Source organism: Oncorhynchus tshawytscha, linkage group LG16 (genome assembly GCF_018296145.1).
Source record: "Oncorhynchus tshawytscha isolate Ot180627B linkage group LG16, Otsh_v2.0, whole genome shotgun sequence".
Taxonomy (NCBI): domain Eukaryota; kingdom Metazoa; phylum Chordata; class Actinopteri; order Salmoniformes; family Salmonidae; genus Oncorhynchus; species Oncorhynchus tshawytscha.
In genome coordinates, this window is record NC_056444.1 from 27,084,905 (window position 1) to 27,110,423 (window position 25,519).

General features: G+C 42.4%; 1 protein-coding gene across 2 annotated transcripts in view; it reads right to left on the reverse strand.

Annotated features, from left to right (window-relative positions):
• Positions 1–11,181, reverse strand: part of LOC112253188 (E3 ubiquitin-protein ligase MARCHF8-like) — a 153,102-nt gene extending 141,921 nt beyond the window's left edge. Inside the window, exon 1 of one of the 2 annotated variants that reach the window (XM_042299048.1) lies at positions 11,058–11,181. The gene's annotated coding sequence lies outside the window, so the exon portion shown is untranslated. Of the gene's footprint in view, positions 1–10,785 lie in introns of both variants that reach the window. The other variant, XM_042299049.1, reaches the window with a different exon arrangement.
• Between the last annotated feature and the right edge of the window lie 14,338 nt (positions 11,182–25,519).

Below are 25,519 nucleotides of genomic sequence, written 5' to 3' on the forward strand. Positions count from 1 at the left end.
TTTTTTTTGCTCCTTTGCACCCCAGTATCTCTACTTGCACATTCATCTTTTGCACATCTATCACTCCAGTGTTTATTTGCTAAATTGTAATTACTTTGCCACTACGGCCTATTTATTGCCTTACCTCCTTAATCTTACCTCATTTGCACACACTGTTTATATATTTTTTCTATTGTGTTACTGACTGTATGTTTGTTTATTCCATGTGTAACTCTGTGTTGTTGTTTGTGTCGCACTGCTTTGCTTTATCTTGGCCAGGTCGCAGTTGTAAATGAGAACTTGTTCTCAACTGGCCTACCTGGTTAAATAAAGGTGAAATAAAATTTAAAAATTAAAATGCATCCACAGGTACACCTCCAATTTTTTTCTGAGGTCTTGCCTGATTTGTTTTGATTTTCCCATGATGCCAAGCAAAGAGGCACAAGCACTGAGTTTGAAGGTAGGCCTTGAAATACATCCACAGGTACACTTCCAATTGACTCAAAAGATGTCAATTGGCCTATCAGAAGATTCTAAAGCCATGACATAATTTTCTGGAATTTTCCAAGCTGTTTAAAGGCACAGTCAACTTAGTGTATGTAAACCTCTGACCCACTGGAATTGTGATTCAGTGAATTATAAGTGAAATAATCTGTCTGTAAACAATTGTTGGAAAAATGACTTGTGCCATGCAAAGTAGACGTCCTAACTGACTTGCCAAATCTATAGTTTGTTAACAAGAAATTTGTGGAGTGGCTGAAGAACAAGTTTTAATGACTCCAACCTAAGTGTATGTAAACTTCCGACTTCAACTGTATCTACCCTCTCATTGGCTAGAAAGGTCCCACCTGATCTTGCCTCCTCACGAATGCCTTCCAGTCTGAGCACCAGTCTCTTTATCTAACATTCCAGTCCTTAGCATTTCTTGTCACTGCCTTTCACACTTGATATGGAGTACAGGGAGTGGATTAGCTTAAGAGACTGGTACCCAGTCAAACTGACTTTCAATTCAGAATAGATTTATTATTATTATTTTAATTGTTAGAGTAGCCACTTGAGTATCTGGTCAATATAATGGATACTCTGGTCACACGATTGTTTCAATCTACATGTTTTTCTTGAACAATCAAAAAGGACTGGCTTGAAAGACTAACAGGAGGAATTTGCCCTTGTGTGCACAACTACGCTGGTGTCTCATCACCAGTCTACAGAAAGATGGACAGCGAGAGAAAGAGAGAGAGAGAGAGACACAGAGAGACAGAGAGAGAGAGAGAGAGAGAGAGAGACAGAGAGAGAGACAGAGAGAGAGACAGAGAGAGAGAGAGAGACAGAGAGAGAGACAGAGAGAGAGACAGAGAGAGAGAGACAGAGAGAGAGACAGAGAGAGAGACAGAGAGAGAGAGAGAGAGACAGAGAGAGAGAGAGAGAGAGAGAGACAGAGAGAGAGAGAGAGACAGAGAGAGAGACAGAGAGAGAGACAGAGAGAGAGAGAGAGAGAGAGAGAGACAGAGAGAGAGAGAGAGAGAGAGAGAGAGACAGAGAGAGAGAGAGAGAGACAGAGAGAGACAGAGAGAGAGAGACAGAGAGAAAAAGAGAGAATGACTTTGAAAGTGGAAAATGAGAGAGAGAGAGAGAGAGAGAGAGAGAGAGAGAGAGAGAGAGAGAGAGAGACAGAGAGAGAGAGAGAGAGAGAGAGAGAGAGACAGAGAGAGAGAGAGAGAGAGAGAGACAGAGAGAGAGAGAGAGAGAGAGAGAGAGAGAGAGAGAGAGAGAGAGAGAGAGAGAGAGAGAGAGAGACAGAGAGAGAGAGAGAGAGAGACAGAGAGAGAGACAGAGAGACAGAGAGAGAGACAGAGAGAGAGAGAGAGAGAGAGAAGAGAGAGAGAAGAGAAGAAAGAGAATGACTTTGAAAGTGGAAAATGAAGAGAGAGAGAGAGAGAGAGAGAGAGAGAGAGAGAGAGAGAGAGAGAGAGAGAGAGAGAGAGACAGAGAGAGAGAGAGACAGAGAGAGAGACAGAGAGAGAGAGAGAGAGAGAGAGAGAGAGAGAGAGAGAGAGAGAGACAGAGAGAGAGAGAGAGAGAGAGAGAGAGACAGAGAGACAGAGAGAGAGACAGAGAGAGAGAGAGAGAGAGAGAAAAAAGAGAGAATGACTTTGAAAGTGGAAAATGAAGAGAGAGAGATAGAGAGAGAGACAGAGAGAGAGAGAGAGAGAGAGAGAGAGAGACAGAGAGAGACAGAGAGAGAGAGAGAGAGAGAGAGAGAGAGAGAGACAGAGAGAGAGACAGAGACAGAGAGAGAGACAGAGAGAGAGACAGAGAGACAGAGAGAGAGACAGAGAGAGAGAGACAGAGAGAGAGAGACAGAGAGAGAGAGAGAGAGACAGAGAGAGAGAGAGAGAGAGAGAGAGACAGAGAGACAGAGAGAAGAGAGAGAAAAAGAGAAAAAGAGAATGACTTTGAAAGTGGAAAATGAAGAGAGAGAGAGAGAGAGAGAGAGAGAGAGAGAGAGAGAGAGAGAGAGAGAGAGACAGAGAGAGAGAGAGACAGAGAGAGAGAGAGAGAGAGAGAGAGAGAGAGACAGAGAGAGAGAGAGAGAGAGAGAGAGAGAGAGAGAGAGAGAGAGAGAGAGAGAGAGAGAGAGAGACAGAGAGAGAGAGAGAGAGACAGAGAGAGAGAGAGAGAGAGAGAGAGAGACAGAGAGAGAGAGAGAGAGAGAGAGAGAGAGACAGAGAGAGAGACAGAGAGAGAGAGAGAGAGAGAGAGAGAGAGAGAGAGAGAGAGAGAGAGAGAGAGAGAGAGAGAGAGAGAGAGAGACAGAGAGAGAGAGAGACAGAGAGAGAGAGAGACAGAGAGAGAGAGAGAGAGAGAGAGAGAGAGAGAGAGAGAGAGACAGAGAGAGAGAGAGAGACAGAGAGAGAGAGAGAGAGAGAGAGACAGAGAGAGAGAGAGAGAGAGAGAGAGAGAGAGAGAGAGACAGAGAGAGAGAGACAGAGAGAGAGAGACAGAGAGAGAGACAGAGAGAGAGAGACAGAGAGAGAGAGAACACCCACACAGTAAAACATCATGTTAACTCAGTTATAAAGACTCATTGACTTTATTAGAGCCTCAGAAAACCCACTGGAAAGTTTTATAGTGTACAACATCCTGCTCTGGCCATGACTTCTGATAAGAGTAAATTCTCTTGATTCGACACACATTTCATCAGAGCCTTTGAAACCCCTGGAATGTTTCATAAACAATCCTCTCCTGACTAGAGAGGATATTTTATAGTCTTCACCTGACTAGATTTAATACAGTCCTCTCCTGACCACATTTTATACAGTCCTCTCCTAACTACATTTTATACAGTCCTCTCCTGACTACATTTGATACAGTCCTCTCCTGACTACATTTGATACAGTACTCTCCTGACTTCATTTGATACAGTCCTCTCCTGACTACATGTTATACAGTCCTTTCCTGACTACATTTGATACAGTACTCTCCTGACTACATTTGATACAGTCCTCTCCTGACTACATGTTATACAGTCCTTTCCTGACTACATTTGATACAGTCCTCTCCTGACCACATGTTATACAGTCCTTTCATGACTACATTTGATACAGTCCTCTCCTGACTACATTTGATACAGTCCTCTCCTGACTATCTCCTGACTACATTTGATACAGTCCTCTCCTGACTACATTTGATACAGTCCTCTCCTGACTACATTTGATACAGTCCTCTCCTGACTACATTTGATACAGTCCTCTCCTGACTACATTTGATACAGTCCTCTCCTGACTATCTCCTGACTACATTTGATACAGTCCTCTCCTGACTACATTTGATACAGTCCTCTCCTGACTACATTTGATACAGTCCTCTCCTGACTACATTTGATACAGCCCTCTCTGACTACATTTGATACAGTCCTCTCCTGACTACATTTGATACAGTCCTCTCCTGACTACATTTGATACAGTTCTCTCCTGACTACATTTAATACAGTCTTGTCCTGACTACATTTAATACAGTCCTCTCCTGACTACATTTGATACAGTCCTCTCCTGACTGACTACATTTGATACAGTCCTCTCCTGACTACATTTATACAGTCCTCTCCTGACTACATTTTATACAGTCCTCTCCTGACTACATTTTATACAGTCCTCTCCTGACTACATTTGATACAGTCCTCTCCTGACCACATGTTATACAGTCCTCTCCTGACTACATTTGATACAGTCCTCTCCTGACTACATTTGATACAGCCCTCTCCTGACTACATTTGATACAGTCCTCTCCTGACTACATTTGATACAGTTCTCTCCTGACTACATTTGATACAGTCCTCTCCTGACTACATTTATACAGTCCTCTCCTGACTACATTTTATACAGTCCTCTCCTGACTACATTTTATACAGTCCTCTCCTGACTACATTTGATACAGTCCTCTCCTGACCACATGTTATACAGTCCTCTCCTGACTACATTTGATACAGTCCTCTCCTGACTACATTTGATACAGTCCTCTCCTGACTACATGTTATACAGTCCTCTCCTGACTACATTTGATACAGTCCTCTCCTGACTACATTTTATACAGTCCTCTCCTGACCATATTTTATACAGTCCTTCCTGACTACATTTGATACAGTCCTCTCCTGACCACATTTATACAGTCCTCTCCTGACTACATTTGATACAGTCCTCTCCTGACTACATTTGATACAGTCCTCTCCTGACTAGTTATACAGTCCTCTCCTGACTACATTTGATACTACAGTACCTCTGACTACATTTTATACAGTCCTCTCCTGACTACATTTGATACAGTCCTCTCCTGACTACATTTGATACAGTCCTCTCCTGACTACATGTTATACAGTCCTCTCCTGACTACATTTGATACAGTCCTCTCCTGACCACATTTTATACAGTCCTCTCCTAACTACATTTTATACAGTCCTCTCCTGACTACATTTGATACAGTCCTCTCCTGACTACATTTGATACAGTACATTTGATACAGTCCTCTCCTGACTACATGTTATACAGTCCTTTCCTGACTACATTTGATACAGTACTCTCCTGACTACATTTGATACAGTCCTCTCCTGACTACATGTTATACAGTCCTTTCCTGACTACATTTGATACAGTCCTCTCCTGACCACATGTTATACAGTCCTTTCATGACTACATTTGATACAGTCCTCTCCTGACTACATTTGATACAGTCCTCTCCTGACTATCTCCTGACTACATTTGATACAGTCCTCTCCTGACTACATTTGATACAGTCCTCTCCTGACTACATTTGATACAGTCCTCTCCTGACTACATTTGATACAGTCCTCTCCTGACTACATTTGATACAGTCCTCTCCTGACTATCTCCTGACTACATTTGATACAGTCCTCTCCTGACTACATTTGATACAGTCCTCTCCTGACTACATTTGATACAGTCCTCTCCTGACTACATTTGATACAGCCCTCTCCTGACTACATTTGATACAGTCCTCTCCTGACTACATTTGATACAGTCCTCTCCTGACTACATTTGATACAGTTCTCTCCTGACTACATTTAATACAGTCTTCTCCTGACTACATTTAATACAGTCCTCTCCTGACTACATTTGATACAGTCCTCTCCTGACTACATTTGATACAGTCCTCTCCTGACTACATTTGATACAGTCCTCTCCTGACTACATTTATACAGTCCTCTCCTGACTACATTTTATACAGTCCTCTCCTGACTACATTTTATACAGTCCTCTCCTGACTACATTTGATACAGTCCTCTCCTGACCACATGTTATACAGTCCTCTCCTGACTACATTTGATACAGTCCTCTCCTGACTACATTTGATACAGCCCTCTCCTGACTACATTTGATACAGTCCTCTCCTGACTACATTTGATACAGTCCTCTCCTGACTACATTTGATACAGTCCTCTCCTGACTACATTTATACAGTCCTCTCCTGACTACATTTTATACAGTCCTCTCCTGACTACATTTTATACAGTCCTCTCCTGACTACATTTGATACAGTCCTCTCCTGACCACATGTTATACAGTCCTCTCCTGACTACATTTGATACAGTCCTCTCCTGACTACATTTGATACAGTCCTCTCCTGACTACATGTTATACAGTCCTCTCCTGACTACATTTGATACAGTCCTCTCCTGACTACATTTTATACAGTCCTCTCCTGACCATATTTTATACAGTCCTCTCCTGACTACATTTGATACAGTCCTCTCCTGACCACATGTTATACAGTCCTCTCCTGACTACATTTGATACAGTCCTCTCCTGACTACATTTGATACAGTCCTCTCCTGACTACATGTTATACAGTCCTCTCCTGACTACATTTGATACAGTCCTCTCCTGACTACATTTTATACAGTACTCTCCTGACCATATTTTATACAGTCCTCTCCTGACCACATTTGATACAGTCCTCTCCTGACCACATTTGATACAGTCCTCTCCTGACTACATTTATACAGTCCTCTCCTGACTACATTTTATACAGTCCTCTCCTGACTACATTTTATACAGTCCTCTCCTGACCACATTTTATAAAGTCCTCTCCTGACTACATTTTATACAGTCCTCTCCTGACTACATTTTATACAGTCCTCTCCTGACTACATTTTATACAGTCCTCTCCTGACTACATTTTATACAGTCCTCTCCTGACTACATTTTATACAGTCCTCTCATGACCACATTTTATACAGTCCTCTCCTGACTACATTTTATACAGTCCTCTCCTGACTACATTTTATACAGTCCTCTCCTGACTACATTTTATACAGTCCTCTCATGACCACATTTTATACAGTCCTCTCCTGAACGTGAGTTCTCATAAGAGGAAATGCTCTTCTATAGACACAAACTAATGTTGAAGATGATGAGGATGAAAAGGAGATCAGGGAGAGATAAGTCAGTATTTAGTGTGTATTGTGATGCCTTATTCCTGAACAATTTAAAAATAAAACACATTTGGAATCACACTTGAAAAATGACAGTTGACATACATACTCGCTATACACTCCAGACAGAAACACAAGTAGGCATTTTGAAACACAGCCATTGTTTGACGTTAATGAAATATGACAAGCCAAATATGATTGAAGCCAAAAGAGCTGCAAATGTATGTTGCACCTGGTAACAATCCATACAAAGATGACTATTATTGAGTACATTTCCTGAAAAGGCAAGGGCTTTCTAGGAAATAGTCTACTTGTCCTCGCTACCCACAATTAATTTGGTTTAAAAACCTATTTCTATTTAAATGAACACAATAGGGAATGAGTGATAACTGACAAATACATCTACTGCTACTCCAAACTCACTTTTAACTGCAAGGACATTCTTAAGAATCACCACCATACTGTGTCACACCTAGGGCTGTGATGGTCATGGAATTTTGGATAAAGGTAATTGGCCATTTTTCCTCTTCTCTCCTCCGCTCCTGACTGCCTGTGCCATAGAAATAGAATGAATAGAACGGGCATCCTCATTCTAGTCAATGATGGAGTAATGGGTGAACTGGCAGCCATTGCGAGGAGAAAGCAGGAAGTAAAAGCATGAAGTGTACCCATTAATATGTGTTGTAATTTGTTGAATCAATGCAACTGACTACAAAAACTACAGTGCATTGCATGACCACATCAATTAACATAATTTGAATGATCATTCTACATTAACATTGAAATGATTGCATTACAATACCAGGCAGCCATTTCAAGTGTACCCCCATGAGTTTACAAGTCAAATTGCCATACAAATGCCCGGCTGTCCCATCTTCAGTCAGCTACTCATTTTTGTATGATTTATTTTATTTTAACCATTACGATATATATATATATTTTTTTCATGACGGTATTCATCCATAACTACCAGTTACACAGTTATATGGTAATTGTGCCAACCCTAGTGACAGAGTAAAAAAAAATGAAGATTAATAGTTAATTGGATAAAATTACTCTCCTCAAAACGCACCTCTAAGAGAACGAATTATGAATTGATTTCATAGCAGACAGTAGAAAGTCGCTTGGCTTTCTCTCTTCTCCCCTGTCGTTTTTTCACCACGTTCATTGACAGCCCCCTGTCACGGGCTTTCTCCTGATTTAGCTTCTTAATTGGGAAGCTTAAATATAATTTCTCTCTCTGTCTCTTGACAGGTCTCTCTCCTCTTACGTTTGTAAGGAGGACTGTCAGCTTTAACAAAGAAAGTCAATTACCAAGATGTCTACCCAATGGAAACCCCTCTCTGATCACACAAGTGTCATGGCAGCTGCACTCATGGACAAACTCATGGACAAACTGCTGCCTGAATAGAAACAAATACAATACAACACAACTGCCTGAGTTTACTTTACTCTATGTTTCTTATGGAAGTACTGGCTTGTTGGACCTCTTGGTTTGACTTAAAACCCCTCTGACTATACGGACTGTTGACAATCCATCCCAGAATAGATTAGCTTTAACACAAAGACAGCAAGCTGATACTGTATGGAGAACACACAGCTGAAGAGAACAGCAGAGCAGAGCCAGGCCAGATGGGCTGTTCGCCACCCTTTAAGACCAATGGAATAGTCTCAAATAAATAATGCTATGACCCATTATATAACCATATGCTTTCTGTACATTGACACAGGAGTGCATATCCCCACTGCACATTCACACATTTGGTCAAATACATATTTTTAACCAACAGAAAGCAATCAGAAACTCCACAGTGACTGACGTTGTCCACGGTGTTTTGAGAAAGCCAACTACAGTATAGCAGGTATTCCCATGATGACAGATAGCAGCAGTATTAGTTACCGTAAGGCCCCACCACAGGAGACATTGTGTTATGCAGGTGTATGCCTGCATGCTACTCAAGATACAAGAGAGCAATAAGAAAAAGAAAGAGGATTGACACCCACCATCTCAGATTGTTCTGAAATCATTTCTGTAGCTAGAAACAGATCGGATTAACATTCCTGAAACATTATTTTGTTGAAATGTAATTTGATCTCAGAGAAATTAAGCTAATTGATTGCACTCAAATTCACCCTTTAAATGTTTAGGATTCACATAATATTCAATAAATATAGTACCCAGCATCCGATATTGACCAAACGTCTTCCTACCATTGAGTAAGAGGAATCCAATAAAATGATCAAAGCCACGGACCCCCACATCAACCCCACCCCAACAACCAGTATACACTATCAGCTCTATGTTTGACAAGTAGTATGGAGCTGTGGCTTATAGTATTGCTTATTCATCATTTGCAATCTATTCCCTGTGAATCTGGTGATGTTTTCCCCCATTCAGAGATATTAGCCATTGAAGTCGCTTGCATTATTTTACCATAAATTAGTGTGAAAGTACCACGGTTTTTCCACTAGATGCCGCTGTTCCTGTTACTGCCGTCACGATGTAACCTGTTGCTGGTGTGATGTAACACACACATACCCTGCCTGTTAAAGTACTGGACTATAATGTACACAGAACACATCAGGCTTGTTCATTAGCCTGTTGCAGTACTGTACACAAAACACAGCACACACAAGATTGCCCGCTCATACTCATTACATTCACATTTAAGTAATTTAGTAGATGCTCTTATACAGAGCAGCGACTTACACAGGCACGCATTCACACATGGATGCATAGCCTACACGCGAGCAAACACACCCACCTATCTAAAATACAAGGAGTCTGAGAAATTTGTTCAAGAATAAGGATCCAATTGAGGTTGATGAAGTCCAAAGCACTGCAGTAAATGCATTGGTGGGAAATTGAGTTTAGTGGCAGCGAAGAAGAAAAACGGATCCAACCGTTCATCATGATGAAGTGATACTGAAGTAAAGAGGAAAGAAAACTTGAGAGAGAAGAAGATGATGATGATGATGAGTCCATTTGAGGACATACAGAGAGAGAGAAAGATCTGCTCAGAATAATGATGCCAGATCATTAATGTATTTGCAACATTCACTATTTCCTCTCTCACCATTATCGCTCAAATTAAACCACAAGCTAGTTCCTAAACCTGCCCATTCATTGCGTCAAGATGGGCTACTACAGCTGCACCCTATCGATCGCATCTCTCTCTCCCTGTTCATTACCTACCGGGGACCCGCTCTCTGTTTATTACCTACTGGGGACCGGGCAGTTTCGAAAGAGACCGGATGGTGACCGGAATGTCTATGCTGGAACCACATGACCAAGAAAAGAAACACACTCATTAGGCTTTTGTCTATTAACTACATAAGGTACACGATTCGCAATAAACGTAATAATTGGAGATATGCTAGGTAAAACATCAGATCTATACAATGAAACAAACCTTCCCGTTGTAGGCTTGGCTATTGCGCAACAGCAGCGCAGTTTAGGTTCGCGCAGTTTGATTACAGATAATGAAATATGAAAATGAAAGCTACATTCTCATCCCTTCACCGACCCATAGTTTATCTAATATACTTGATGATAGACTAAAGAACAGCGCAATATTATTCATGTTCTCCTATCCTAGAATATTTCATCTGGATTATCTCACGTTATCACAAATAAAACATTATTCATGTCAACACTGGAATACCTAGTGGTTGCATTCCCAAAGAGGAAATGAATGTGTGACGGAAATATTGTGCAAATTAAATGAAAAACAGCAAGAATACCTATATAGCCTGGCGCTAGTTGAAATTAATAGCCTATTATGCAGAATAAAGCAGCTGATTCGCTCTGCGTCCACATATCGCTCATATAATATTTTAAGTAATATCACACCCACCGTATTTTTTATACTTCCGTATGTTGTAGAATTGCTGACAGTTATGTATTTCTGTAGGCTACAGCAGCGGTCGTGAAATGCAGATATTAACACAATTTTATGGTCCAAACTAGTCCATCAAGCCACGCGTCGTCTCAGGAAGAATTATTTTATAAAAGGCGCAGCAGTTACAATGTAGCCAGATAATTTACTGAGGTGCTCCGCGGTGATCAAATGCTCAAATCCCAGTTCAAAATGTACGCAACGTGCAGAACAAAACAATGAACACTCACCGCCGCTTTCTCCCGAACTAAATGGCGATGATGTTTTGTTTATTTCATAGCCCCCATCTGCATCTGAATGTACAGTAGACTATATGCGTCACTGACTTCCGCGTTAAAATGGAGTGAAAAAAATGTGACGGGTAGAAAAAAACGTCGTTAAAGGGCAGGCGCTTCAGCAGAGAAGGCGTCAAGTCATGTTGCATTGATTGATAAGGGCTGGTCATATTAATGTTGAGATATTTTCATGATGATGATGATGATAAGGATGATTTTCGTTGACTGTTAAAATGTACATACACCTGAAAACTATCCACACTGACTAAGCAAGATATTATGTATTCATTGTAGAGTATGTTTCTTCTTCTAAGACATAATGAATACAGACCATGACTAACCTGACAATGTCACATTTTATTGTAAACCTATTCACCTAAAGAGAGTAGCTATACTGAATAGTGAGTGAATAACCCTCATCTAAAACTTTATCCCCTGTTGACAGAGAGCTCTTGCTCCATCTCTGTGAGGCCTGTCACTGTGTTTGATGTGATTACTGATTCCCAGTCTGTCTCTGTGTGGTTGGGGGCTGGGGCAGGACAACAGGGCCTCTGTGTGTGTCTGGAGTGTGTGGGCACCTCACGGGGACCGGCGGATGCCAAAGGGACGCGCGTGTCTGGGCCACTGAGTGAGTGTGTGTGTGTGTACGTGTGGAGTGTGTGTGTGTGTGTGTGTGTGTCTGTGTGTGTGTGTGGAGTGAGTGTGTGAGAGAGAGAGAGAGAGAGAGAGAGAGAGAGAGAGAGCTTGAGGGAGAGGGGGGAATAGAGAGAGAAGGAGAGAGGGAAAATGAGGGAGAGCGAGTGAGAGTGAGAGTCATAATGACAGAGAGAATGAGAAGGAGAGAGAGACAGCATGATTAAAAACAGTTATTGTTAAGGACAGAAACAGTGAAATCCAAAGATTTATTTCAACAAGCTATCTTTCCATTGAGGGCCTCTTACCTCTCTCTCTCTCTCTCTCTCTCTCTCTCAGACCAAATGAATGACTGCTGTGGCATATCAAACTGTTGTGGTACACAGTATGACTGTGGTATGCCAATGCTCTTATGTGCTTATAAATCCAGTGCACTTTGAGATGGACTGAGGCATGGATTCTTCTGAGTGTTTCCTTGTTTTTCCCTGTTGAATGAATCTGGCAGAGGCATAACACAGTCATGTGTACCACAACAATTTGATATGCCACAGTAGTCATCCATTTGGTCTGAAGGGCAATGGGGGAGAGAGGGAACAGGAGAGGGACAGGGGGAATGAGAGGGGAGAGAGGGAAAGGGGGAGCGATAACAGTTTGAAATAAGAGTATATATTCTATATACTATAGTCTCTTGTGATTATGTTGAGTTGTCAAACATCTACACACACATCTACAAACGTCTACCCACCCATCTACACACGTCTACCCACCCATCTACACACACACATCTACACACTCACGTATCTACACACACACGGAAACCTTCACTTTGTCTTTGGGTATTGTTGTGATGTGGTTAGGCTAAGATAAACCTGTCAGACAGGTTGTGCTTAATCATCTTGTTGTCGTCCCCAGCCCCCCCTCCCCCTCCCCCACATTTCACTTCCTCCTCACGTTAATATTTGACTCAGCAGAGCATGGCACATTCATTCCACAGAGACACATTATCAGTGTGACACACACACTGCCACATTATCCCGGTGTCATTGTACATTTCTAATTCACCGTTAAAAGAAAGGAAGACAGCTTTTACAGTCTTTGTGTGTTCTGTCTGTTACAGCCAGTTAAGAGGAACTTGGCACAGTCATACGGTTGAACAATTCAGAAACAGAAACTAGAATCAAACAAATTCCTGTGTGTCAGTAAATAAACACTGCATTTCCCAGGCGTGGGTCAGCAGCAGGGGACTCTGGGAATGTTGATACATAAAGGGAGACTCATTGACAGTATTTTGTCTTTTGGCACTTGGACGAGTTAAATCAATTATGGCTGTCCGTGGCCTACTCCAGCCAAGCACTCCTATCTGCCTGGCCGTGCCAAACCTGGGTGCACTTCTCTTGACTTCAATTCTCTTGACTTCATTTAGCTGGCTATTGACTTGATGTCAAACAACGCATGTATTGCTTTATTCTCAGGAATAGATTTCTATCAAACTTGTTGGTCTTTTGAGAGGTATGATCAATACACTACGTTGAAGGATATTTTTGACTGTGATTGTTCAATTTTCTCCAAAAGTTGGAGGGAATTTGAAAGTGTGATGATATAATTACAGAATTCTACTGAACAATAGTAGTAACCGAAACACCAATTGTTAACACTATACTGAAAGCCTGCAGGTATAATGCATTATAATGCAGATACATTGTAAGTCTTTCATGAGCCTTTTATAATGTCTTATTACCATCTGATAATGATCCTTTTTTACACAATCGATAAAGTAAAGTCACCCCCACAGAATGTTCTCTGTGCAGGCGGAAGGGGCCAAGAAATAGGTAGAGGGAATAGGATGAGGGGTAGGGAGGGACAGTTGTCTCAAATTCCAGCTGCCCTGTTTGAGGATATGTGATTCAACACATTAAAGATTCTGAGTGTCGGAACGAGGCGCTAAATGAGGAAAATAGGACAGCAAATTCTAATGTTATGGCTGAATTACCCATTTCAAGTCCCCGGCCAAAGTTGAGCTCTTCATACAGGAGGAGGATATTAGGCAGGGACAAGAGATTGGTGTCCGTCCGTCCGTGTGTGTGTGTGTGTGTGATGTGTGATGTGTGTGTGTGTGTGTGTGTGCGTGTGTGTGTGTGCGCGTGCAAGGGACAAGAAGGAGAGACTGTGGTCCATTGTCACTGCTGATGCCTCTTAAAGGCCACTGATTCTGAGGTCCAATACTAATGAGTACCTCACTTTCTTCCTGCTGGACATGTAGACTATAAGAGCTGGTTCTGTGAACTACGCTGGGATGGTGAGTAAACCGATGTTCCACACCTGAACATTGTGTTGCTCATGTTAGCTCCCACTCAGAGCTGACATCTAGGTTTTAGCTCAGTGGGCTATCATGATCTTGAATTCTGCAGAAAACCTTGGCCAAAATGGAGAAACAACTGAATTGTCCAGATCTTTCCTATCAGTGTGGATGAAAGGGAATTGACAATAGGAGACTAGAGGAGACAAACAGAGGAGATGAGGAGAGGAGACAATAAGAGGAGATGAGGAGAGGAGACAATGAGAGGAGATGAGAAGATGAGGAGAGGAGATAATGAGATTAGATGAGTAGAGGACATAATGAGAGGAGATGAGGAGAGGAGACAATAAAATGACATGAAGAAAGGAGATGAGGCGAGTAGACAAAGAGAGGAGATGAGGAGAGGAGACAATGAAAGGAGATGAGGAGAGGAGATGAGGAGATGAGGAGAGGAGCAAATGAGAGGAGCTGAGGAGAGTAGACAATGAGAGGAGATGAGGAGAGGAGATAATGAGAGGAGATGAGGAGAGTAGACCATGAGAGGAGATGAGGAGATAATGAGAGGAGATGAGGAGAGGAGACAATGAAAGGAAAGGCCTAGAGGAGGCAAATCATTGCTTCTCGACTGCCAAGGCAGTCTGTTAACAGTGAAGTGAATGCACTTGTGCTCCACTTCTCCTTTCCTGGTGTGTTCTAATATGACTCATTACAACACAGACAATATACCAGAGAATAGTCTAGTTGAATAATTCTAGTCACCCTATAAAAGGTCGATAACTGGCTGTTAGAATGTAACAAATAAAAGGATTTTCTAAATTAACATAAAATGAAGAAAAGTAGCCTACTCACTCACATAACAAATGTGGTACATACTTTATGTGCATACCGTGGTACATCCTCGAACAGATTGTCTATCTGTGAGAAGCTACCCAGGAAAGGGCTGAAAATAGCCCATATTAAAATATTGTATGTAGCCTTAGAAAAAAGGTTAATGAACTCAATAACTTGTTAACATCAGATAATATTCATATATTAGCCATTTCTGAGACTCACTAAGATAATTCCTTTGATGATACAGCAGTAGCAATACAAGGATATGGCATCTATAGAAGAGACAGAAATGCTTATGGGGGAGGTGTTGCTATTGTTGTGTCTTTGGCTATGCCGGATTATGTGATATGACTTGCTATTCTATCAAATAATTTCTCCATAATTAATATCACCTGATTGAGCTAATCATGTAAATGTTATTAACTAGAGAGTCGGGCACCACAAAATAATATTTATAGAGCTGATATCTTCCAAATAAACTCTTAAAGACCTAGTAATATTTACATCCATAACAGTCAACATTAATCTTCATCTTACTTCAGTCTCATCTGAAAGTTGTAAATTCTTGGTTATCTGCAAGAACCCTGGCTAACAATTTGAATCAGCAATACAAAATTGGGATTCATAATTTATTTACTAAATACCTAACTAATCACACAGAATTACACATACACATAATTAAATCATCACTTGATTACAAATGACATCATAAAGGAAAACGTCCCTAGCGGGCGGAACAGATATGACAGATTGTTACACAAAAGAAAAGGGTCTGGGTTGAGTGAAAGAGCAGGAAGACAGGAACAAAGGCGAAGCTGTGCTATCGTAACTACAGTATCTTATGCATTCTAAATTACCGCCCATTTGGAAAAGGAAAATGCAATAAATATTTACTCTGAGCTGCACTTCAGTAGGTTGGTGGTAGATGGAAGGCCGTGTTGCCAAACCGAGTCCTTTGAAGAATGTCTCTGGTTGTCAATTGGATACGTTGTAGTTGGATACGTTGTACTATCAACAACATCGTTGTGCGATAGACGGGATACTATGTCTGTTTCTTCCTAACCTGCGTTTGCAGCTGCGGTCGCTAACTCAACAGCTAGGAGCTATCACTTCTGTAGTGAATAAGAGTTCAAAGTTCATACCATTCGCAACCAAAGCTCATGCTAATGTTGGCTTCGTTTTGAACCATTTTCTGAACCATTCTGACATAGGATCGTCATCCTACCTCATCGGAACAGGAAGTTCTATTGTCGTCAAGGCTTTATATAGGAAGTGAGAATAGGGCGTGTTTGAAAAGTTTTTTCGCCCATATCTCTTCACAGAGGGGGGCCACTGAGTGAACAGCCCTAATTTATGAAAACCCACATCTCACATTTTAGAAGCTAAAATCACATTTCATCCCATCACAAATAATTTCATATTCAAACATTTAAATTGAACAACAATTCCATGTGAATCTGATAACTCTGATGTGTAGACTTTCCACTGTATAGTTTATGTCATCTTATCATTGATGAGAATGTCTCAGATGTCAACCGAACTGACATCATATTCATTAAGTACCACCGCATATGTTCAATTGTTCGGATTACCAGAATATAGTTCACTTCCCCCCCACCTACTTATGTTCCCAGAATCTCTATGTTAACCAAGGTTTTTTTATATGTAACCTCAGTAGGTTAGAGAGAGGAAAAAGGGAGAAGAGGTATTTATGACTGTCACAAACCTATCCCCCCAGGCCAACATCATGACACTAAATATACTGTACAAAAAATATAAACACAACATGCAACAATTTCAAAGATTTTAGTGAGTTACAATTCACATAAGGAAATCAGTCAATTGAAATAAATAAATTAGGCCCTAATCTATGGATTTCACATGACTGGGCAGGGGTGCAGCCATGGGTGGGCCTGAGAGGGCATAGGCCCATCCACTTGGAAGCCAGGACCACCCACTGGGGAGCCAGGCTCAGCCAATCAGAATGAGTTTTTCCCCAAAGAAGAGCTTTATTACAGACAGAAATATTCCTCAACATTTCTGGGATCTTTTATTTCAGCTCATGAAACAGGGGACCAACACTTTAGATGTTGTGTTTATATTTTTGTTCAGTGTTTATTCAGAGCCATTTCCCTGTAATGCTTAGAGAAGATCTCAAGTCAAGTGTTATTGAAGTGCTGTGGTTGTGGGTTCATCTGCCTCATCTAAAGCCTATTGTTTTGGGGTGCTATAGGCCACCAAGTGCTAACAGTCAGTATCTAAATAATGTGTGTATCAAGGCACAAGGCGAGACCCAAATAAAGACACAGGAGGCAGATGGTTGGAGTATTACAATGTTTATTAATCCAAAGGGGTAGGCAAGAGAATGGTCGTGGACAGGCAAAAGGTCAAAACCAGATCAGAGTCCAGGAGTGGCAGGCAGGCAGAATGGTCAGGCAGGTGGGTACAAAGTCCAGAAACAGGCAAGGATCAAAGCCAGGAGGACTAGAAAACAGAGAATGCAAAAAGCAGGAGAACGGGAAAAACGCTGGTTGACTTGGAAACATACAAGACGAACTGGTACAGAGAGACAGGAAACACAGGGATAAATGCACTGGGGAAAACAAGAGACACCTGGAGGGGGTGGAGACAATAACGAGGACAGGTGAAACTGATCAGGGTGTGACAGTGTGTGAAATGCTTGATACTGTTTCCACATACACTACCGTTCAAAAGTTGGTCTTCACTTAGAAATGTCCTGGTTTTGAAAGAAAAGCTTTTTTTTTGTCCTTTAAAATAACATCAAATTGATCAGAAATACAGTGTAGACATTGTTAATGTCGTAAATGACTATTGTAGCTGGAAACGGCAGGTTTTTTATGGAATATCTACATAGGCGTACAGAGGCCCATTATTAGCAACCATCACTCCTGTGTAACCAATGGAACATTGTGTTAGCTAATCCAAGTTTATAATTTTAAAAGGCTAATTGATCATTAGAAAACCATTTTGCAATTATGTTAGCACAGCTGAAAACTGTTGTCCTGATTAAAGAAGCAATAGAACTGGCCTTCTTTAGACTAGTTGAGTGTCTGGAGCATCAGCATTTGTGGGTTCGATTACGGGCTCAAAATGGCCAGAAACAAGTAACTTTCTTCTGGAACTCACCAGTCAAATCTTGTTCTGTGAAATGACGGCTATTCCATGCGAGAAATTGCCAAGAAACTGAAGATCTCGTACAATGCTGTGTACTACTCCCTTCACAGAATTGGCTCTAACCAGAATAGAAAGAGGAGTGGGAGGCCCTGGTGCACAACTGAGCAAGAGGACAAGTACATTAGAGTGTCTAGTTTGAGAAACAGATGCCTCACAAGTCCTCAACTTGCAGCTTCATTAAATAATACCTGCAAAACACCAGTCTCAATGTCAAGAGTGAAGACGTGACTCCAGGATGCTGACCAGAAAAACTAAATCAACTCCATCTTTCATCGAATCAGATGGCTTATTCATCACAAAACCCTTTGATGTTGCCTATTTTTTTAATGATTACTTCATGGCCAAAGTGGGTAAACTTAGGCAGGAAATGCCAACAATGAACAGTGAGCCATTTTATTCATGAATAAGTAAAACAATAATGAAAGAAAAGTGTTGTAAGTTTGAATTTTATAAAGTTAGTGTGTGAGAGATGGAAAAATTATTGTTATTGATCAATAATGACAACTGACATGGAAGCTACTTCCAAGAGTGTGCAAACTGTCATCAAGGCAAAGTGACTACTTTGAAGAATCTAAAATATATTTAGACTTGTTTAATACTTTTTTGGTTACTACATGATTCCATGTGTTATTTCTTCATTTTGATGTCTTCACTATTATTCTACAATGTAGAAAATAGTAAAAATAAAGAAAAACCCTGAAATGAGTAGGTGTGTTCAAACTTTTAACTGGTACTGTATGTGTTATTGATTTTCAAATCTCTGACATATCGTGGATTCAGATGCTGTCTATCTAATATAACTCAGAGGGTTTTCTTTAATGGAAGCCTCTCTAATGTCAAACATGTAGGGAGTGGTGTACCGCAGGGCAGCTCTCTAGGCCCTCCACTCTTTTCTATATTTTACCAATGACCTGCCAGTGGCATTAAACAAAGCCTGTGTCCATGTATGCTGATGATTCAACCATATACAGTACTGTAGGAATGTATTCAGACCCCTTGACTTTTTCCACATTTTGTTAAGTTACAGCCTTATTCTAAAATGTATTTTTAAAAAAACATTTCCACAGCAATCTACCCCATAATGACAAAGCGGAAACTGTTCTTTAGAATTTTTTGCACATTTATTAAACACAAAAAACAGAAATACCTTATATACATAAGTGTCACGCCCTGATCTGTTTCACCTGTCCTTGTGCTTGTCTCCACCCCCCTCCAGGTGTTGCCCATCTCCCCATTATCTCCTGGGTACTTATACCTGTGTTTTCTGTCTGTCTGTCCCAGTTTGTTTTGTTCATCAAAACTACCTGCGTTTTTCCCCCTGCTCCTGTCTTGCCTATTGTTCCTGTTTTTCCCGGTTTTGACCTTTTCTGCCCACCCTGACCCTGAGCCTGCCTGACATCCTGTACTTTTGCCCCACTACTCTGGATTATCAACCCTTGCCTGCCTTGACCTGTTGTTGCCTGCCCCCGTTGCTGTAATAAACATTGTTACTTCAACACAGTCTGCTTTTGGGTCTTACCTGAAACGTGAGTAGTATTCAGTATTCATAAGTATTCAGACCCTTTGCTATGAGACTCGAAATTGAGATAAGGTGCATCCGGTTCCATTGATCATCCTTGAGATGGTCCTACAACTTGATTGGAGTCCACCTGTGGTAAATTCAATTGATTGGACATGATTTGGAAAGGTGGAAACCTGTCTACACTACCGGTCAAAAGTTTTAGAACACCTAATCATTCAAAGGGTTTTATTTATTCATGCCATTTTCTATAATAGTGAAGACATCAAAACTATGACATTTTTATTTATTTCACTAGGCAAGTCAGTTAAGAATAAATTCCTATTTTCAATGACGGCCTAGGAACAGTTTGTTGACGACAGATTTGTACCTTGTCAGCTCGGGGATTCAATCTTGCAACCTTTCGGTTACTAGTCCAACGCTCTAACCACTAGGCTACGCTGCCGCCCCAAATAACACATATGGAATCATGTGGTAACCAAATGAGTGTTAAACAAATATATTTTATATTTGAGATTGTTCAAATAGCCACCCTTTGCCTTTATGACAGCTTTGCACACTCTTTGCATTCTTTCAACCAGCTTCACCTGTAATGCTTTTCCAACAGTCTTGAAGTAGTTCCCACATCTGCTGAGCACTTGTTGGCTGCTTTTCCTTCACTCTGCAGTCCAACTCATCCCAAACCATCTCAATATGGTGGAAGTCGGGGGATTGTGGAGGCCAGGTCATCTGATGCAGCACTCCATCCCTCTCCTTCTTGGTAAAATATCCCTTACACAGCCTGGAGGTGTGTTGGGTCATTGTCCTGTTGAAAAACAAATGATAGTTCCACTAAGCCCAAACCAGATGGGATGGCGCATCACTGCAGAATGCTGTGGTAGCCATGCTGGTTAATTGTGCCTTGATTTCTAAATAAATCCCAGAGTCACCAGCAAAGCATCCCCACACCATAACACATCCTCCTCCATGCTTTACGGTGAGAAATACGCATGCGGAGATCATCTGCTCACCCACACCGCGTCTCACAAAGACACACGGAACTAAAAATCTCAAATTTGGAATCCAGACCAAAGGACACATTTCTACTGGTCTAATGTCCATTGCTCGTGTTTTTTTTGGCCCAAGCAAGTCTCTTCTTCTTATTGGTGTCCTTTAGTAGTGGTTTCTTTGCAGCAATTTGACCATGAAGGCCTGATTCACACAGTCTCCACTGAAGAGTTGATGTTGAGATGTGTCTGTTACTTCAACTCTGAAGCATTTATTTGGGCTGCAATTTCTGAGGCTGGTAACTCTAATGAACTTATCCTCTGCAGCAGAGGTAACTCTGGGTCTTCCATTTCTGTGGCGGTCCTCATGAGATCCAGTTTCATCATAGCGCTTGATGTTTTTTTAGGACTGCACTTGAAGAAACTTTCAGAGTTCTTGAAATTTTCCGTATTGACTGACCTTTATGTCTTAAAGTAATTATGGATTGTTGTTTCTCTTTGCTTATTTGAGATGTTCTTGCCATAATATGGACTTGGTCTTTTGCCAAATAGGTCTATCCTCTGTATACCCCCCCCACCTTATCACAACACAACTGACTGGCTCAAATGCATTAAGAAGGAAATCAATTCCACAAATTAACTTTTAAGAAGGCACACCTGTTACTTGAAATGCATTCAAGGTGACTACCTCATGAAGCTGGTTGAGAGAATGGCAAGAGTGTGCAAAGCTGTCATCAAGGTAAAGTGTGGCTATTTGAAGAATTTCAAATATAAAATCAAATCAAATTTTATTTGTCACATACACATGGTTAGCAGATGTTAGTGCGAGTGTAGCGAATTGCTTGTGCTTCTAGTTCCGACAATGCAATAATAACCAACAAGTAATCTAGCTAACAATTCCAAAACTACTACCTTATAGACACAAGTGTAAGGGGATAAAGAATATGTACATAAAGATATATGAATGAGTGATGGTACAGAGCGGCATAGGCAAGATACAGTAGATGGTATTGAGTGCAGTATATACATATGAGATGAGTATGTAAACAAAGTGGCATAGTTAAAGTGGCTAGTGATACATGTATTACATAAGGATGCAGTAGATGATATAGAGTACAGTATATACGCACTGCTTTTAATCAGGGCAAGGTGTCTGGTAAAATAACTGAATACAAACAGTGCAGCTATTCCCTCCGCAAGGCTATCAAACAAGCTAAGCGCCAGTACAGAGACAAAGTAGAATCTCAATTCAACGGCTCAGACACAAGAGGCATGTGGCAGGGTCTACAGTCAATCACGGACTACAGGAAGAAACCCAGCCCAGTCACGGACCAGGATGTCTTGCTCCCAGGCAGACTAAATAACTTTTTGCCCGCTTTGAGGACAATACAGTGCCACTGACACGGCCTGCAACGAAAACATGCGGTCTCTCCTTCACTGCAGCCGAAGTGAGTAAGACATTTAAACGTGTTAACCCTCGCAAGGCTGCAGGCCAAGACGGCATCCCCAGCCGCGCCCTCAGAGCATGCGCAGACCAGCTGGCCGGTGTGTTTACGGACATATTCAATCAATCCCTATACCAGTCTGCTGTTCCCACATGCTTCAAGAGGGCCACCATTGTTCCTGTTCCCAAGAAAGCTAAGGTAACTGAGCTAAACGACTACCGCCCGTAGCACTCACATCCGTCATCATGAAGTGCTTTGAGAGACTAGTCAAGGACCATATCACCTCCACCCTACCTGACACCCTAGACCCACTCCAATTTGCTTACCGCCCAAATAGGTCCACAGACGATGCAATCTCAACCACACTGCACACTGCCCTAACCCATCTGGACAAGAGGAATACCTATGTGAGAATGCTGTTCATCGACTACAGCTCGGCATTCAACACCATAGTACCCTCCAAGCTCGTCATCAAGCTCGAGACCCTGGGTCTCGACCCCGCCCTGTGCAACTGGGTTCTGAACTACCTGACGGGCCGCCCCAGGTGGTGAGGGTAGGCAACAACATCTCCTCCCCGCTGATCCTCAACACTGGGGCCCCACAAGGGTGCGTTCTGAGCCCTCTCCTGTACTCCCTGTTCACCCACGACTGCGTGGCCATGCACGCCTCCAACTCAATCATCAAGTTTGCGGACGACACAACAGTGGTAGGCTTGATTACCAACAACGACGAGACGGCCTACAGGGAGGAGGTGAGGGCCCTCGGAGTGTGGTGTCAGGAAAATAACCTCACACTCAACGTCAACAAAACTAAGGAGATGATTGTGGACTTCAGGAAACAGCAGAGGGAACACCCCATCCACATCGATGGAACAGTAGTGGAGAGGGTAGCAAGTTTTAAGTTCCTCGGCATACACATCACAGACAAACTGAATTGGTCCACTCACACAGACAGCATCGTGAGGAAGGCGCAGCAGCGCCTCTTCAACCTCAGGAGGCTGAAGAAATTCGGCTTGTCACCAAAAGCACTCACATACTTCTACAGATGCACAATCGAGAGCATCCTGGCGGGCTGTATCACCGCCTGGTATGGCAACTGCACCGCCCTCAACCGTAAGGCTCTCCAGAGGGTAGTGAGGTCTGCACAACGCATCGCTGGGGGCAAACTACCTGCCCTCCAGGACACCTACACCACCCGATGCTACAGGAAGGCCATAAAGATCATCAAGGACATCAACCACCCGAGCCACTGCCTGTTCACCCCGCTGTCATCCAGAAGGCGAGGTCAGTACAGGTGCATCAAAGCTGGGACCGAGAGACTGAAAAACAGCTTCTATCTCAAGGCCATCAGACTGTTAAACAGCCACCACTAACATTGAGTGGCTACTGCCAACACACTGTCAATGACACTGACTCTACTCCAGCCACTTTAATAATGGGAATTGATGGGAAATGATGTAAATATATCACTAGCCACTTTAAACAATGCTACCTTATATAATGTTACTTACCCTACATTATTCATCTCATATGCATACGTAGATACTGTACTCTATATCATCGACTGCATCCTTATGTAATACATGTATCACTAGCCACTTTAACTATGCCACTTGGTTTACATACTCATCTCATATGTATATACTGTACTCGATATCATCTACTGTATCTTGCCTATGCTGCTCTGTACCATCACTCATTCATATATCCTTATGTACATATTCTTTATCCCCTTACACTGTGTATAAGACAGTAGTTTTTTTGGAATTGTTAGTTAGATTACTTGTTCGTTATTACTGCATTGTCGGAACTAGAAGCACAAGCATTTCACTACACTCGCATTAACATCTGCTAACCATGTGTATGTGACAAATAAAATTTGATTTGATTTGATTTGATTTTGAATAATGTAGGGTATGTAAACATTATATTAGGTAGCATTGTTTAAAGTGGCTAGTGATATATTTTACATCAATTCCCATCAATTCCCATTATTAAAGTGGCTGGAGTTGAGTCAGTGTGTTGGCAGCAGCCACTCAATGTTAGTGGTGGCTGTTTAACAGTCTGATGGCCTTGAGATAGAAGCTGTTTTTCAATCTCTCGGTCCCAGCTTTGATGCACCTGTACTGACCTCGCCTTCTGGATGATAGCGGGGTGAACAGGCAGTGGCTCGGTGGTTGCTGTCCTTGATGATCTTTATGGCCTTCCTGTGACATCGGGTGGTGTAGGTGTCCTGGAGGGCAGGTAGTTTGCCCCCGGTGATGCGTTGTGCAGACCTCACTACCCTCTGGAGAGCCTTACGGTTGTGGGCGGAGCAGTTGCCCTACCAGGCGGTGATACAGCCCGACAGGATGCTCTCGATTGTGCATCTGTAGAAGTTTGTGAGTGCTTTTGGAGACAAGCCGAATTTCTTCAGCCTCCTGAGGTTGAAGAGGCGCTGCTGCGCCTTCTTCACGATGCTGTCTGTGTGGGTGGACCAATTCAGTTTGTCTGTGATGTGTACGCCGAGGAACTTAAAACTTACTACCCTCTCCACTACTGTTCCATCGATGTGGATAGGGGGTGTTCCCTCTGCTGTTTCCTGAAGTCCACAATCATCTCCTTAGTTTTGTTGACGTTGAGTGTGAGGTTATTTTCCTGACACCACACTCCGAGGGCCCTCACCTCCTCCCTGTAGGCCGTCTCGTCGTTGTTGGTAATCAAGCCTACCACTGTTGTGTCGTCCGCAAACTTGATGATTGAGTTGGAGGCGTGCGTGGCCACGCAGTCGTGGGTGAACAGGGAGTACAGGAGAGGGCTCAGAACGCACCCTTGTGGGGCCCCAGTGTTGAGGATCAGCGGGGTGGAGATGTTGTTGCCTACCCTCACCACCTGGGGGCGGCCCGTCAGGAAGTCCAGTACCCAGTTGCACAGGGCGGGGTCGAGACCTTAGGGTAGAGGTGATATGGTCCTTGACTAGTCTCTCAAAGCACTTTATGATGACGGAAGTGAGTGCTACGGGGCGGTAGTCGTTTAGCTCAGTTACCTTAGCTTTCTTGGGAACGGGAACAATGGTGGCCCTCTTGAAGCATGTGGGAACAACAGACTGGGATAGGGATTGATTGAATATGTCCGTAAACACACCAGCCAGCTGGTCTGCGCATGCTCTGAGGGCGCGGCTGGGGATGCCGTCTGTGCCTGCCCCCTTGCGAGGGTTGACACGTTTAAATGTTTTCCTCACGTCGGCTGCAGTGAAGGAGAGCCAGCATGTTTTAGTTGCGGGCAGTGTCAGTGGCACTGTATTGCCCTCAAAGCGGGCAAAAAGTTATTTAGTCTGCCTGGGAGCAAGACATCCTGGTCCGTGACAGTGCTGGTTTTCTTTTTGTAATCCGTGATTGACTGTAGACCCTGCCACATACCTCTTGTGTCTGAGCCATTGAACTGAGATTCTACTTTGTCTCTATACTGACGCTTAGCTTGTTTGATTGCCTTGCGGAGGGAATAGTTACACTGTTTGTATTCGGTCATGTTTCC